The sequence below is a fragment of the Scyliorhinus torazame genome, chromosome 2 (genome assembly GCF_047496885.1).
Source record: "Scyliorhinus torazame isolate Kashiwa2021f chromosome 2, sScyTor2.1, whole genome shotgun sequence".
NCBI lineage: Eukaryota > Metazoa > Chordata > Chondrichthyes > Carcharhiniformes > Scyliorhinidae > Scyliorhinus > Scyliorhinus torazame.
This window is the reverse complement of record NC_092708.1, coordinates 226,095,470-226,108,296: the sequence shown is the minus strand read 5'-3', so window position 1 is coordinate 226,108,296 and position 12,827 is coordinate 226,095,470. Positions and strand designations below refer to the sequence as shown.

Here is a 12,827-nt window from a genome sequence, read left to right as displayed (position 1 = left end):
CCACCCCCCTCCGGACGAGTCTTCTCCAGCCCCTCGAGACTCTCAGAGCAATTGCCAATGGCTCTATAGCCAACACAAACAACAGTGGGGAGAGGGGGCATCCCAGTCTCGTCCCCCGGCGCAGTCTAAAATAGTCCGATGTTGTCCTATTCGTCCGTACACTTCCCACAGGAGCCTGATACAGTAACCTGACAGTCAATAAAGCCCCGCCCGAATCCAAACCCTCCTAGTATCTCCCATTCTACCCGATCAAAAGCTTTTTCTGCATCCATTGCGATCACTACCTACTCCTCCCTACCTTCCGGGGGCATCAGGATCACATTTAACAGCCTTCTTACATTGGCCATCAACTGCCTACCCTTAACAAACCCCGTCTGATCCTCCCCAATATGAAATGAAAATGAAAATCGCTGATTGTCACAAGTAGGCTTCAAATGAAGTTACTGTGAAAAGCCCCTAGTCGCCACATTCCGGCGCCTGTTCGGAGAGGCTGGTACGGGAATTGAACAGTGCTGCTGGCCTGCCGTGGTCTGCTTTCAAAGCCAGCGATTTAGCCCAGTGTGCGAAACAGCCCCTAGCCACGCTATAACGTCCGGAACACAATCCTCGATCCTGTAGGATAAGATTTTGGCCAGCAACTTGGCATCTACATTCAACAGGGAGATCGGCCTGTAGGACCCACACAGCTCCGGGTTCTTGTCCCGCCTAAGAACCAGCAAAATTGTTGCCTGTGACATCGTCGGGAGCAGCATCCCTCTTTTCCTTGCCTCATTGAACATGCTCAACAACATCGGCACCAACATCCTGAGAACGTTTTATGAAACTCCACTGGGTATCCGTTGTAGCCATCTGGGATGGCCACTTCCAACTAGGTACAGAGCAACTCGCAAAGCCTAGCGGGTAAAATGGACAAGCCAAGACTCAGGCAGGCTCAGAGCCTGAAATGCATATTTGTAAGCAAGAAGTCCGATTGATGGCCCACCTTCACCAAAACAAAGGACTGGTACTCGAGCAACTGGACAGTCCCAGACATTTCGGCACCACTCCCCGTTCAAGGGAAATGCAAACAACGGGGTCAGTGACCGCTTGGGACACGCCCAGCCATCCAGATCCCCGCCCACTTATTGGTTAGGAATCGAACTGAGTGATCAGGGATCACCCAATTAGTAGGGCCCAAACCGAAGGACCGCCCAAAAGAGCGCAAAAACCCCTCAGTATAAGAAGAAGAGTCCGCCACATGTTTGATCTCTCTTGGCCCTGGTACCCCGGTCACAGCCATCTCCAAGTGCAGCAACACCAGAAGCAAGTACAAATGAGCCCAGCTGAGCAGCAGTTACTCCTTCGGACTCGATAGATCCAGAATCGAACAGCGGCCACTGTTTTCGGACCCAAGCCGGGTGCCCGAAGTGAAGTACAGGTTGGCTTACTCGATAGGTGTAGTTAACTAGTAGTGTTTATGTTGCATGACTAATTGTGTGTAAATAAAGTACTCTTGACCTTGAACTAACTAACTGGTGGCTCTTTGATCAATAGCCAGTTGAAACTTGTGGTGGTATCATTTGATACCTGGCGACTCTAAGCATTAGGACATAGATAACATAGAAAGAAGGGCAAATTCACTGATTGCCATAATTGGAACAGAGCCACAGAAAGGACAGAGAAAAGAGTATAGGAAAAAAAAGGCAACACCGTCCGGACCCGGGGCCTTACCCGCTTGAATCGCCTTCAACCCTCCACTATATCCACCAGCCCTTCTACCTGCACCCCGTCCATCTTTGGGAAATTCAGCCCCTCCAATAAGTGCCTCATCCCCTCCGGCCTCATAGGGGGGTCAGACCTGTACAGCCTGCTGTAGAAATCCCTAAATGCCTTATTCACCTCTACTGAATCACCAACCAGGTTCCCATCTCTGTCCTTCACTTTCCCTATCTCCCGAGCTGCCTCCCTCTTCCTAAGCTGCTTTCTTTCCATGTTCATAGATCGCCCCCATTCGCCTTTCTCAGCTACTCCATCGCCCTCCGTGGTCAGTAAGCTAAACTCTGTCTGTAACCTCCGCCGTTTCCTTAAAAGCCCTGCTTCCGGGGTCTCCGCATACCTCCTATCAATCTGTAGTAACTCCTTTACCAGTCGGTCCGTCTCTGCCCTGTCCACCTTCTCCCTATGGGCCCAGATCGAGATCAGCTGCCCCCTGACCACCGCCTTCAGTGCTTCCCACATCACCGCTGCTGAAATTTCCCCCGTGTCATTGACCTGCAGGTAGTTCTGAATACATTTCCTCAGCCACTCGCACACCCCTTCATCGGCCGGACCCGGGGCCTTACCCGCTTGAATCGCCTTCAACCCTCCACTATATCCCCCAGCCCTTCTACCTGCACCCCGTCCAATCTCCAGTGCGGGCACTGGTTACGGTCTTTACCAACCTGCAGGTCAACTCAGTGCAGAGCATGGTCTGAGATTGTAATCGCCGAGTACCCAGTGTCCACCACCCCAGCCAGCAAGGCTCTGCTCAAAATAAAGAAATCAATCCAGGAATACACTTCATGCACATGCAAGTAGTAGAAGAAGGAGAACTCCTTCACCCTCGGCTGCCCAAACCTCAATGGATCTCCCCCCCCCCCCTCCATGAACCCTTAGTGATGGACCTTGGCAAAGGAACTGTGTTTAAGTCCCCTCACATGTCCAACCTACGCGAGTCCAGGTCCAGTGTCTTCCCCAGCATCCTCTTTATAAACTCCACATCATCCCAATTTGGCGCATACAGATTTACTAATATCACCTGCACCCCCTCCAGTTTCCCACTGACCATAATGTACCGACCTTCCACGTCCGAGACTACTCTACCCGCCTCAAACACCACCCACTTATTGATCAGGATCACGACCCCTCTAGTCTTTGAATCTAGTCCCGAGTGAAAGACCCGACTGACCCAGCCTTTCCTCAGTCTAACCTGGCCCGTAACTCTAAGGTGCGTCCCCTGCAACATTACCACGTCCGCCTTCAATCCCCGAAGATGTGCGAACACACGTGCCCTTTTGACCGGCCCATTTAACCCTCGAACATTCCAGGTGATCAGCCTAGTTGGGGGGCTCATTGCACCCCCCCCCCCCCTCCGCCGATCAGCCAATCCCTTTTTTAGGCTCACCTCCAACCCATGCTCCACACCTCCACCGGTCCATCCCCAGGCAGCCCCCTCCCCCAACCTCCTCTGTCCCTCAGCCCAAGTCCCTCCCTCATCAACAGAACATTCACCCCCCCTCCCCCCTAGTAACACAACCCTGTAACCCAACCCCATTACTAAACCAAACATATGCACACCCCCAACTGCGCTTCCGAGAGCTAGCTCACCCAGCTGGCTTTGTGGCCCCCATCCCTGGCGCCAGATAGTCTCCCACCTACTGTTCCCTCCCCACCCTCCCCCCGCTCATACAAACAAACTCCAACATCAAACAATCCCCACACAATTGCCCAACAGAAAAACGTCAAGATCAAAACAAGCACCCCTCCATCCCCCAACAGTGCAAATGAAAACCTTAATCCCTCCGCTCTACCACTGGTTCCAAATCAATGCAAACGGCATCACAAACATCTTCCATGAAACGCAAAATGGGAAACTTAGTACAAAAACAGAGAAACAAAAAGAAAAAACAAAAACATAAACGTTGCAGCCAGGTTCAAAAGTTCGCAATCCATTACCAGCCCTTTCTTTTTTTGCAAAGTCCAACGCGTCCTCAGGCGACTCGAAGTAGAAGTGCTGATCCTCATGCGTGACCCAGAGACGGGCTGGGTATAACAGTCCAAACTTCACCTTTTTCTTAAAAAGGATCGACCTGATCTGATTGAAGCAAACTCTCCTCCTAGCCACCTCTACACTCGGGTCCTGGTAAAACCACAGGATGCTGTTGTCCCATTTACAGCTCCGTGTCTGCTTAGCCCACTGTAAAATGAGCTCCTTAACAGAGAACCTGTGGAAGCTCCCCACCATTGCCCTGGGGGGGCTCTCCCATTCGCGGCTTCCTCACGAGTGCTCGGTGAGCCCTATCCACCTCAAGGGCCAGGAGAATGCCCCATCCCCCAGCAGTTTCACAAACAAGTCTGCGATGTATGCCCCAGCGTCCGTTCCTTCGGACCCGTCCGGGAGCCCGACGATTCTTCGGTCCTGCCGGCGGGACCTATTTTCCAGGTCCTCGACCTTCTCCAGGAGCTTCTTCTGCTGGTCCCTCAGCATCCCCACCTCCAGCTCCACCGCAGTCTGATGTTCCTCCTGCTCAGCCAGCTCCTTCTCCACCTCCTGGCTCGCCCGATCCTGGGTCTCCAATCTATGCTCCAACCGCTCAATCAACTCTTTTGTCGGGTCCAAGCAGTCCCGTTTCTGCATAGCAAAGCCTTGCTGAATGACTTGCATCAGCTGCTCCATAGACTGCTAGGTCAACAAGCCAGAGGTCCAAACCTCCACCATGCTGTATTCTGTTGCAGCTACAGCCCAGCCTTCTCTATCTTTTTGTTTCTGCCCTTACAAACAATTCTAGTCCTTCTCTCCATGCACCAAAGTGGGAATTCAGTAAACAATTGCCACTAACATCCGTTTTACAATTCAAGTCCGGTAGAAAAACGGGGGAAAGGTCCAAAAGTCCGACCAGAGCGGGAGCCACCAAATGTGAGACTTACTCCTTCATAGCCGCCACCGGTAGTCAATCTTGCTGAAAATAATCTAACTTACCCTTGGGGGTGGGGGTATTGAGTCACAAGCAGTTATTTTGAAAGAAAACCACCTTCATTGAACAGCAGCTTCAAGTATTTGTTTTTCCTTCTAATTTGAAAAAAAACCAAGATAAAATGGGAGAGGATTCTGACACTATGACAGGGCTCACTGGGACATTATAGTAGAAGAAGATTGACTACGCTAAATTATTTGTAACATTTAAGGAGAGGGATTTGAATATGTGAAGCTGGAAGAAATCTACTCCAATGTTTCAAAACAGGTGTAACAATGAAATTAAATAAAATGAAAATCGCTTATTGTCACAAGTAGGCTTCAAATGAAGTTACTGTGAAAAGCCCCTAGTCGCCACATTCTGGCGCTTGTCTGGAGAGGCTGGTACAGGAATTGAACCACACTACTGGCCTGCCTTGGTCTGCTTTAAAAGGCAGCTATTTAGACATGTGCTATACCAGCCCACTGTGCTCCATCAGTGTCAACAGATAGCCTCTCACTCAAATCTACCCCATTATTCCCTCTTCACCTGAGACCTGCACATTGCATGCACACACTTCAACAGAAAACTTACAGAATCAAAACCGATCAGAACAAGTGCTATTTAGTTCCATGATAGCATGTCACTTGTCAAATTATCTTAAAATTTTGTTCAGTAAATGCCTTCTACTCAGATAATTTAAAAAAATGATTCAGGCACTATCTAGTTCCTTACTTTAAATGCATGGCTGTCAGGTCACTTTAGGGAGGAAAACAAAACAATAAAGCTTGTGCCCATTGAAACCAGGTTGCTTGAAAGAAACTGGTCAGGATTTCAGCAAACAGAAGAGGTTTACAAGAATGGTTCCGGGATGAGAAACTTCAGTAATGAGGATAGATTGGACGTTGGGACTGTTCTCCTTGTTGGGACTGTTCTCCTTGGAGAGAAGAAGGCCGAGAGCAGATTTAATAGATATGTTAAAAATCATGAGGGAGCTGGACAGTAGATAGGGAGAGACTGCTCTCCCACATAAAAGGATTAAGAACAAGAGGATACAGATTTAAGGTGATTTGCAAAAGAAGCAAATATGATGTGAAGAAAAAACTTTTTCACACAATGAGTGGTTGGGGTCTGGGATGCATTGCTTGGAAGTTGGTGGAAGCAGCTACAATTGAGGCATTCAAGAGGGTATCAGATAATTACTTGAAAAGAAACAATGTGCAGGGGTACAGGGAAAAGGCACAAAGTCATGATGCTCATTTGGAGAGCTGATGCAGACACAGCCAAACTGCCTCCTTCTATACTAACAATTCTGTTATTCAGTGTTGGTGTGGATCTTAGACATATGAAAAGGCACTCCTCTTAATGGTTTCAGTCAGAAGTAGCACAGAGTTGTGCATTTGTGACTTTGTTTAAATTTTCCATGAATGCATGCATGGCAGAGTACCCCTTGTCATGCGGTTGACTGAATCACCAATTAAAACCACTGCTTCTTCACATTTAACGCATTAACTTACGGTTCTAGTCATTTTCCTCAATCATCCCCCCCCCCCAATCAATTGCCACAACACCTAATTATTGAGCACTGGCTTGATGATGCATTCTCATACATTAAGCTCAAAATGCAAATGCAGCTCTGTTACGTAAATAGCTCGGCTGTTCCGCAAATACTTGAACATTTTGTATTTTGTAAATTCAACATGCTGTAAAAAGCGGAGCATCACACATTAACTGAACCACAGGTGATGAATAAACAGCCATAGTTGAATATTTAAACATTGTATATGATCAAAGATCATTTATGTTAAACCGACTTCAACCATAAGCATATTGGCATATTGTGTATTCAGTCAGCAATTTTGCTGAGATTTGAATAACAAGCAGACAAAGACAACACTCTGTAAAACAAGCAATATATGTAGCTAAAGAAAGGTTAATTTCTGTTCCCAAATCGAACTCGCCCCCTCAAAAATTACAGTATTTAGAGATATTTTAAATTAAAGACAATCAATACATTTATTTAGTAAAGCAGAGAAAACAAATAGTCAGTTTGCCACAAAAATATTTGCATCCAAACTCAGCCTTTGACTCAAGAGGCAGGACAGTAACTGTGAATAATGGCCATTCTGTCCAGTTTTGAGTACCACATTAGACATCAACTACATATTTAGAAAGGAATTCTCAAGCATCAGGGCAGTTTGAAGCGAGGCTTAAACCCTTCACCATTTGACTAAAAACCCACTAATCCCAAGGCTCACAGCGTCCAACCCAGTATTAAAGTCAAAAGATCAATTAACTAAGAGGAAGTCTTTAACTTCTTTGTTGTCTCATGGTGCTAGATGTCTTACCTGTTCATCAATAACAGTTTAAAAGAACAGGTAATTGTAAGTAAGCACGGTCAGAAATTCACATAAAACATTCATAGAAAAATTGTGCATTTCACAGAATCCTGATGACATCCATCTCAAGCAAACAGTACAATGCGAAATCAGAAACTATGGGTTATTATAAAGTCCATGGCGGGAAGAGAAAACATTTCCAAAACCAAAGAAAATTTCCAATCTTTGTATCATTCACATTAAAAAGGTCTAATCCCTTTAAAGCATATTCAAAATAAAAAATCCATGGATCGCTTACACATGGATACCCATCTATGCCCGTGCTTACTTCTCAGACAGTCTTCTCCTTTCAGTACAGTATACAACATTTATTCGATATTGCAGTCTAGAGGTGCTTCAACAGCACACCCTCTGGAACAACCTAAAAACACTGACAGCAACTTTCTGGATTTCTGCTTTATTCTGGAGATGTGCAGACTCCAGATGTTGATTACACTTGCAGTGGAGTAGTGACAGTGAACACTGAGCTTCAACATCATCACCACTGCAAAATCTAGAACATTGGCAATATGTTGGACAGTTTTCAAAGAACACAACTGCAGTAAAACTGGAGACTAAGAAAAATGTCACCATCTCATGCAAAAAAAATGAACTGAGTTATGCAGTAATTATAATCCAATTGTTAGGAAAACAAAGTAGTTTTAAGGGAATTATATTGGTAAGCATTACATAAGGTTTAGTTTAAGTGGGTTTAATCGAATGTTTCTATGCATGGAAGGGTAAAACCTGTAGTTTGTATGTGTGGGGGTGTGGTTAAGTTCCAACTGTGATTTTATTGTGCTTAGATAGAGGTACGGCATGAAGAATAAATAAAAAATATAAGCATGTGGGGGTTGGTTATCAACTAGGGCCTTGTAAGGTAGAGAAGCTTTTAAGTTAGTTCATTTGATTGCAGTTGGAGATATGTAGTGAGAGAGAAGACAGCTCTTACAGCTCTGTTAGAAGCAGTTGGTTTTAGAAGACTAGAGAGAACATATCTCTCAGTTTTGCCAGAAGAAATGCCATACCATGACGTAATGGTGCAGGGCTCTGAAGAGCATCTAATTAAGGAAATTAGAGAATTGAGGAAAAGTGTCCAAGAAGTCTGGACTTAAGTGAACAGAGCCCAAGGTATGGTTCAGAAGAATTCAAGGAAGAGTAAACAAAGTGTTCGAAGTTAGAGGCAATTGGAGTAACAAGATTTAAAGTGGGACAGCAGCCTTCAAAAGGTAAAACAAATGTTGGATACCATTTTAATACAGACTGGGAATCATGAGTTAAAGTGATTGTGAGCAATTTGCACAGTAGTCAAGACAAAGAAATCCTAAAGGGGTCTGTGAAATCTTGGACTAGATTTGCTGTCATGTGCAGCAGAAGCTCTGTTTAAAAATGTAATTTGGAAAACCTGGCCTGGATTTCAGAATGTAAACACCAAGGGAGAGCATTATAATGATGAGAAAAGAATTTAAAGCTAGTTTTTGGGAGTGGTGTTTGGAAACTCTCAGGTGACAATCAATCATCCGGGGGTGGGGAGGGGGGGAATGCTGAGGAGATATCCACAGTCACTTGGGGTTCACAGTGGAGAGTGTCTTTGCCTACTTGTGCGCTTAATAGGGACTGTGTGTTAATGAGACCATTGTAGATTAAGATGTACTTGCGATCCATGTTAACCCTAAAACCTGTGTAATTGTTTAGTTACAGGGGGAGTAAAGTATTCCATTATAATCCAATTTTTTCAATAAATTTAAAATACCTAATGATTTTTTTTTCAATTAATGGCCACTTTAGTGTGGCCAATCCACCTACCCTGCACATCTTTGGGTTGTGGGTTGAGACCTACGCAAACATGGGGAGAATGTGCACACTCCACACAGACAGTGACCCAGAGCTGGGATCGAACCCGGGTCCTCAGCGCTGCGAGACAGCAGTGCTAACTACTGCGCCACCAATTTAATCATGTTTAATAAATGTTTTCTTGTTGTTAAAACTAATTAGCATTCCATGATTCTGTTCCTACATGCTTTATTTTAAAAAAAGTAAAAGTCACGGTCTTCTGAACCAGGGTTCCATTCTGGAATATTCGCATCCAGTTATAACATTAACTGGATTCTAACACAGTAGCTTTGATTACAGTGAAAAGAGAGTCTTCCAGACGCAAAATGTTAGCTCCCTTCTCTCTCCACAGATGCTTCAGACCTGAGATAGTCCAGTATTTTCAGTTTTGTTTCAGATTCCATCAACAGCAGTAATTTGCTTTTATTCTTAAGTATCTTGAGAGGCAAGAACCTTGCTTCCTTTTTGGGAAAAGAAAATCAAAGAATAATGTAATCCCACAATCCAATAAAATGAAAGTGAAATTTGACTTGGTGGAAGAAAGGAAATTGGAGTCACCATAACCCAGTGGCATGTTAAATGGGTCCCATTTGGTTTCAAAACTCCCATATGGCTCTCCCCTACAAAAGGTTAAAATGAATGAAAATAGAACATTGAAATAACCACTTGCATTCTTATTCCCCAAATGTTATAGCTGACTTTACAAACTACTCCCAATTCTGCTTCATGTCAGATTTGACATTACATCATGAAGAAAATTAGAACGAAGCTCCAAAGTTAAAATTGCTCCTAGAGATCTTTTAGATAACTTTTAAGTAATTTAATACACATGAAAAATGGAAGATTTTTAATGCATCTGTTATGGCTATTGAAATAGACTTCTGACAAATATATACTTGGACAGATCTGGTTATGATACTGGAAAAAATCATCTTGGATAATACCAGCTTGCTGAACAAAAGATGACAACCACGATCACTGTACCAAATTGGAAGTAGTAATTCTCTTTCTCGAGCACATTAATTAATTTTTTTCTGCAAAGACTAACATTGGAGGTTTCCCCAGGGGTCTTCATCAAGTGGCTATCCCCAAGCTCATGAAGACTTTTATTCTTGCCTATTAACTATTTTATATTGGATAAAAAAGTTAGCACAACTCCAATACTAATACTTGCATCACAATACATAATGCTATACACCCCACATCAAACTGCACAAGTACAACTGACATTTGCCACACAAGAGGCAAGAGTGGGCAGATAAAGAAACAGTTGTACACTATGATTGTTAAGATCCTGTCTACCTAGGAAATAGAGCACAGAATCCCTACACTGCAGAAGGAGGTCATTCGGCCTATCGAGTCTACAACGACACTCTGAAAGAGAACCCTACCCAGACCGCACCCTATCCTCGTAACCCCACCTAACCCGCACATCGTATAATAATAACTTTATTGTCACAAGTAGACTTACATTAACACTGCAATGAAGTTACTGCGAAAAGTCCCTAGTCACCACATTCCGGTGCCTGTTCGGGTGCACTGAGGGAGAATTCAGAATGTCCAATTTACCTAATGGCACGTCTTTCAGGACTTGTGGGACGAAACCGGAGCAAACCCACGCAGACACGGAGAGAACGTGTAGACTCCGCGCAGTGACCCAAGCCGGGAACCGAACCTAGGACCCTGGTGCTGTGAAGCCATAGTGTCAACCACTATGCTAACATGCTGCCCATTGGACTCCAAGGGACAATTTATCATGGCCAATCCACCCAACCGGGCACATCCTCAGACTGCGAAACCGAAGCATCCAGAGGAAACCCAAGCAGACAAGAACACAAACTCCAGGCAGCCACCCAAGGTCGGAACCGAACCGGATCCACGGCGCCGCAAGGCAGCAGCGCTAACCACCACGCCACCCCCATTTAGCGGTTGACAGCGCGATATTTAAAGCAGGGTGACCAACTGTCCTGTGTTTTAAGACATTGTCCCTTAGTTTGACTGTTTGCCTTATGTTGAGGATGGCCTGTGGGGAGACGGAGTCTGGGAGTCTCCTCTGGCCTTCACCCCATTGTTAGTGTAATATTCCATATACAAGGTGAACAATGGTCAATTAACCAATCTGGTATAACTAGTCAGTCCTGGTACTTTGAAAGGCTGCACGAAATGTATGCAAGTACAAGGTGTCACACTTTACTGGAATGTCCATTTGTCTTATAGACAAGATGCTACAGTCATTGAGCAACGACTTTCAAATCACTGGTACAGTTTGATAGACACCAAATGAGCAATTTAATTAAAATGTGTGCTTCTGGCAAAAGATCACGTTTTCAACTCAAAAGCCATTCCTCCTCTCTAAACAATTAATCACAACAAAAAAGTGAGCAGTGTGAGGGACGCCAGGTTTCTGATATGCTGTACCAGGAACCGAAGCAAAGAAAAAGAGGTGGTATAAATCTCAAAAGCCCTCCAGCTTATTAGGGCCAAGTTTAAATGTTTATAATAGTTCAATAGAAGTTTAGATAGGCTGATTCAAACAATTCTGTAGCACACCGCCAGCCTTACAACCATTAAACTATTTACGACGAGCACATTTCACTACCAAATCAATTTAACGTCCTTTTTGTTGACAATCTACTTCAACCTGTAACAACAAGCAGTAACAACAAGCAGTTCATTCAACTCCCTCAAACTGTGGACACCTCAACTCCTCTAATCCGGTGAGATAAGTACACAGAACAAAAAAAACTCACAGCCGGGCTAGAAGGGAAGGCTTGTCGAGTTAGCGTTATTGCAATTTAGAATTGATAATCATGTGAATGCACAAGTCAAAATTATATTGCACCGAAACCCATGTGGATCTAAAAACGATAGCGTGTGGCGGTGCATGTTCTCCGAACAGTCAGAGCTTTACTGCCGGGCGGAGGAAAGCAGGAAATATAAATTTCACGATTAAGGCGACCAGAGGTGTCCGTCCGGCTTTTGGTTTGAGCCGAGATAGTAATTAGATTGCTTGGGGTGAAGTTGTGAGAGTTGCGGTTGATGCTGTGCTTTGCACAGGGAGTGAGTGAGTGAGTGTGCCCTGGTGCAGGGGACTCCTCGGCAGGTCGCTCTCCTCGGGCCCATATGGGTGAAGCCAAAAAAGGCAACTCACCCCGGGAGCCATTTAACCGGGGAGATGAAAACCTGAAAACACACTGCTCCAACAGGGACACACTTCAATTGGAAATTAATTCCTCAAGCAGCTCACTGGGGGGATATTTACTGCGCTCGAGTCTTTCTCTCTTACAAATAAATCCTGGACATTTTTGTTAATGACAGTTTGTTCTTCAGTTTGTTTTCCCCCGCCAATTGTTGCTGCCCCAAAGCGGAGGGCTCCTGAAATGACTGGGGCTTGGCAGCACAGAGCCGCTTGTTTAGATTGTCAGAGAGGAGCGCTCGGCTCTCACTTACCCAAGCTCACAACAAGACCCAAGTTTCTCCGTCTTGCGGAGGTGATGAAGCGGCCGCCCGGCGAGCAGCCCCCTCCTCTCCCCCCCACTCACACGGCGGGGTGGTGCACAGTCCTCACAACATCACCAACTCATTGATAACACTCCAGATAGAAGTGCGAACTTTAATCACACGCGAGCTGCTCCCCCTCAAGCTGAGCTAGAATCAGCTGCCCGTCTCTGAGCGTGAAGCTTCCAACTGTCGCCGGCGCCGCCCCTCACCCCGCCGGCCCCGCCCCTCTCTCCGCCGGCCCCGCCCCTCACCCCGCCGGCCTCGCCTCCTCCTCGCCGCCGGCTCCGCCCCCTCCCTCACTGCACAGGCGCCCCACTGCCCGCGCCCACATGTCCTTCGCCCGCTCACTCACTGCTGATTGGCCCCTTCCGCCCCGGGCCTTCGCCGATTGGTCATTTCCACACGCAGCCGCCGCTGATTGGTT

The 12,827-nt window shown here is 45.7% G+C and overlaps 1 protein-coding gene across 3 annotated transcripts in view; it reads right to left on the bottom strand.

Annotated features, from left to right (window-relative positions):
* The window catches only part of stxbp6 (syntaxin binding protein 6 (amisyn)), a 422,478-nt gene extending 409,875 nt beyond the window's left edge, over positions 1 to 12,603 (bottom strand). For 2 of the 3 annotated variants that reach the window (XM_072484368.1, XM_072484358.1), the window contains exon 1: positions 12,353 to 12,597. The gene's annotated coding sequence lies outside the window, so the exon portion shown is untranslated. Of the gene's footprint in view, positions 1 to 12,352 lie in introns of all 3 variants that reach the window. The other variant, XM_072484378.1, reaches the window with a different exon arrangement.
* Positions 12,604 to 12,827: the final 224 nt, after the last annotated feature.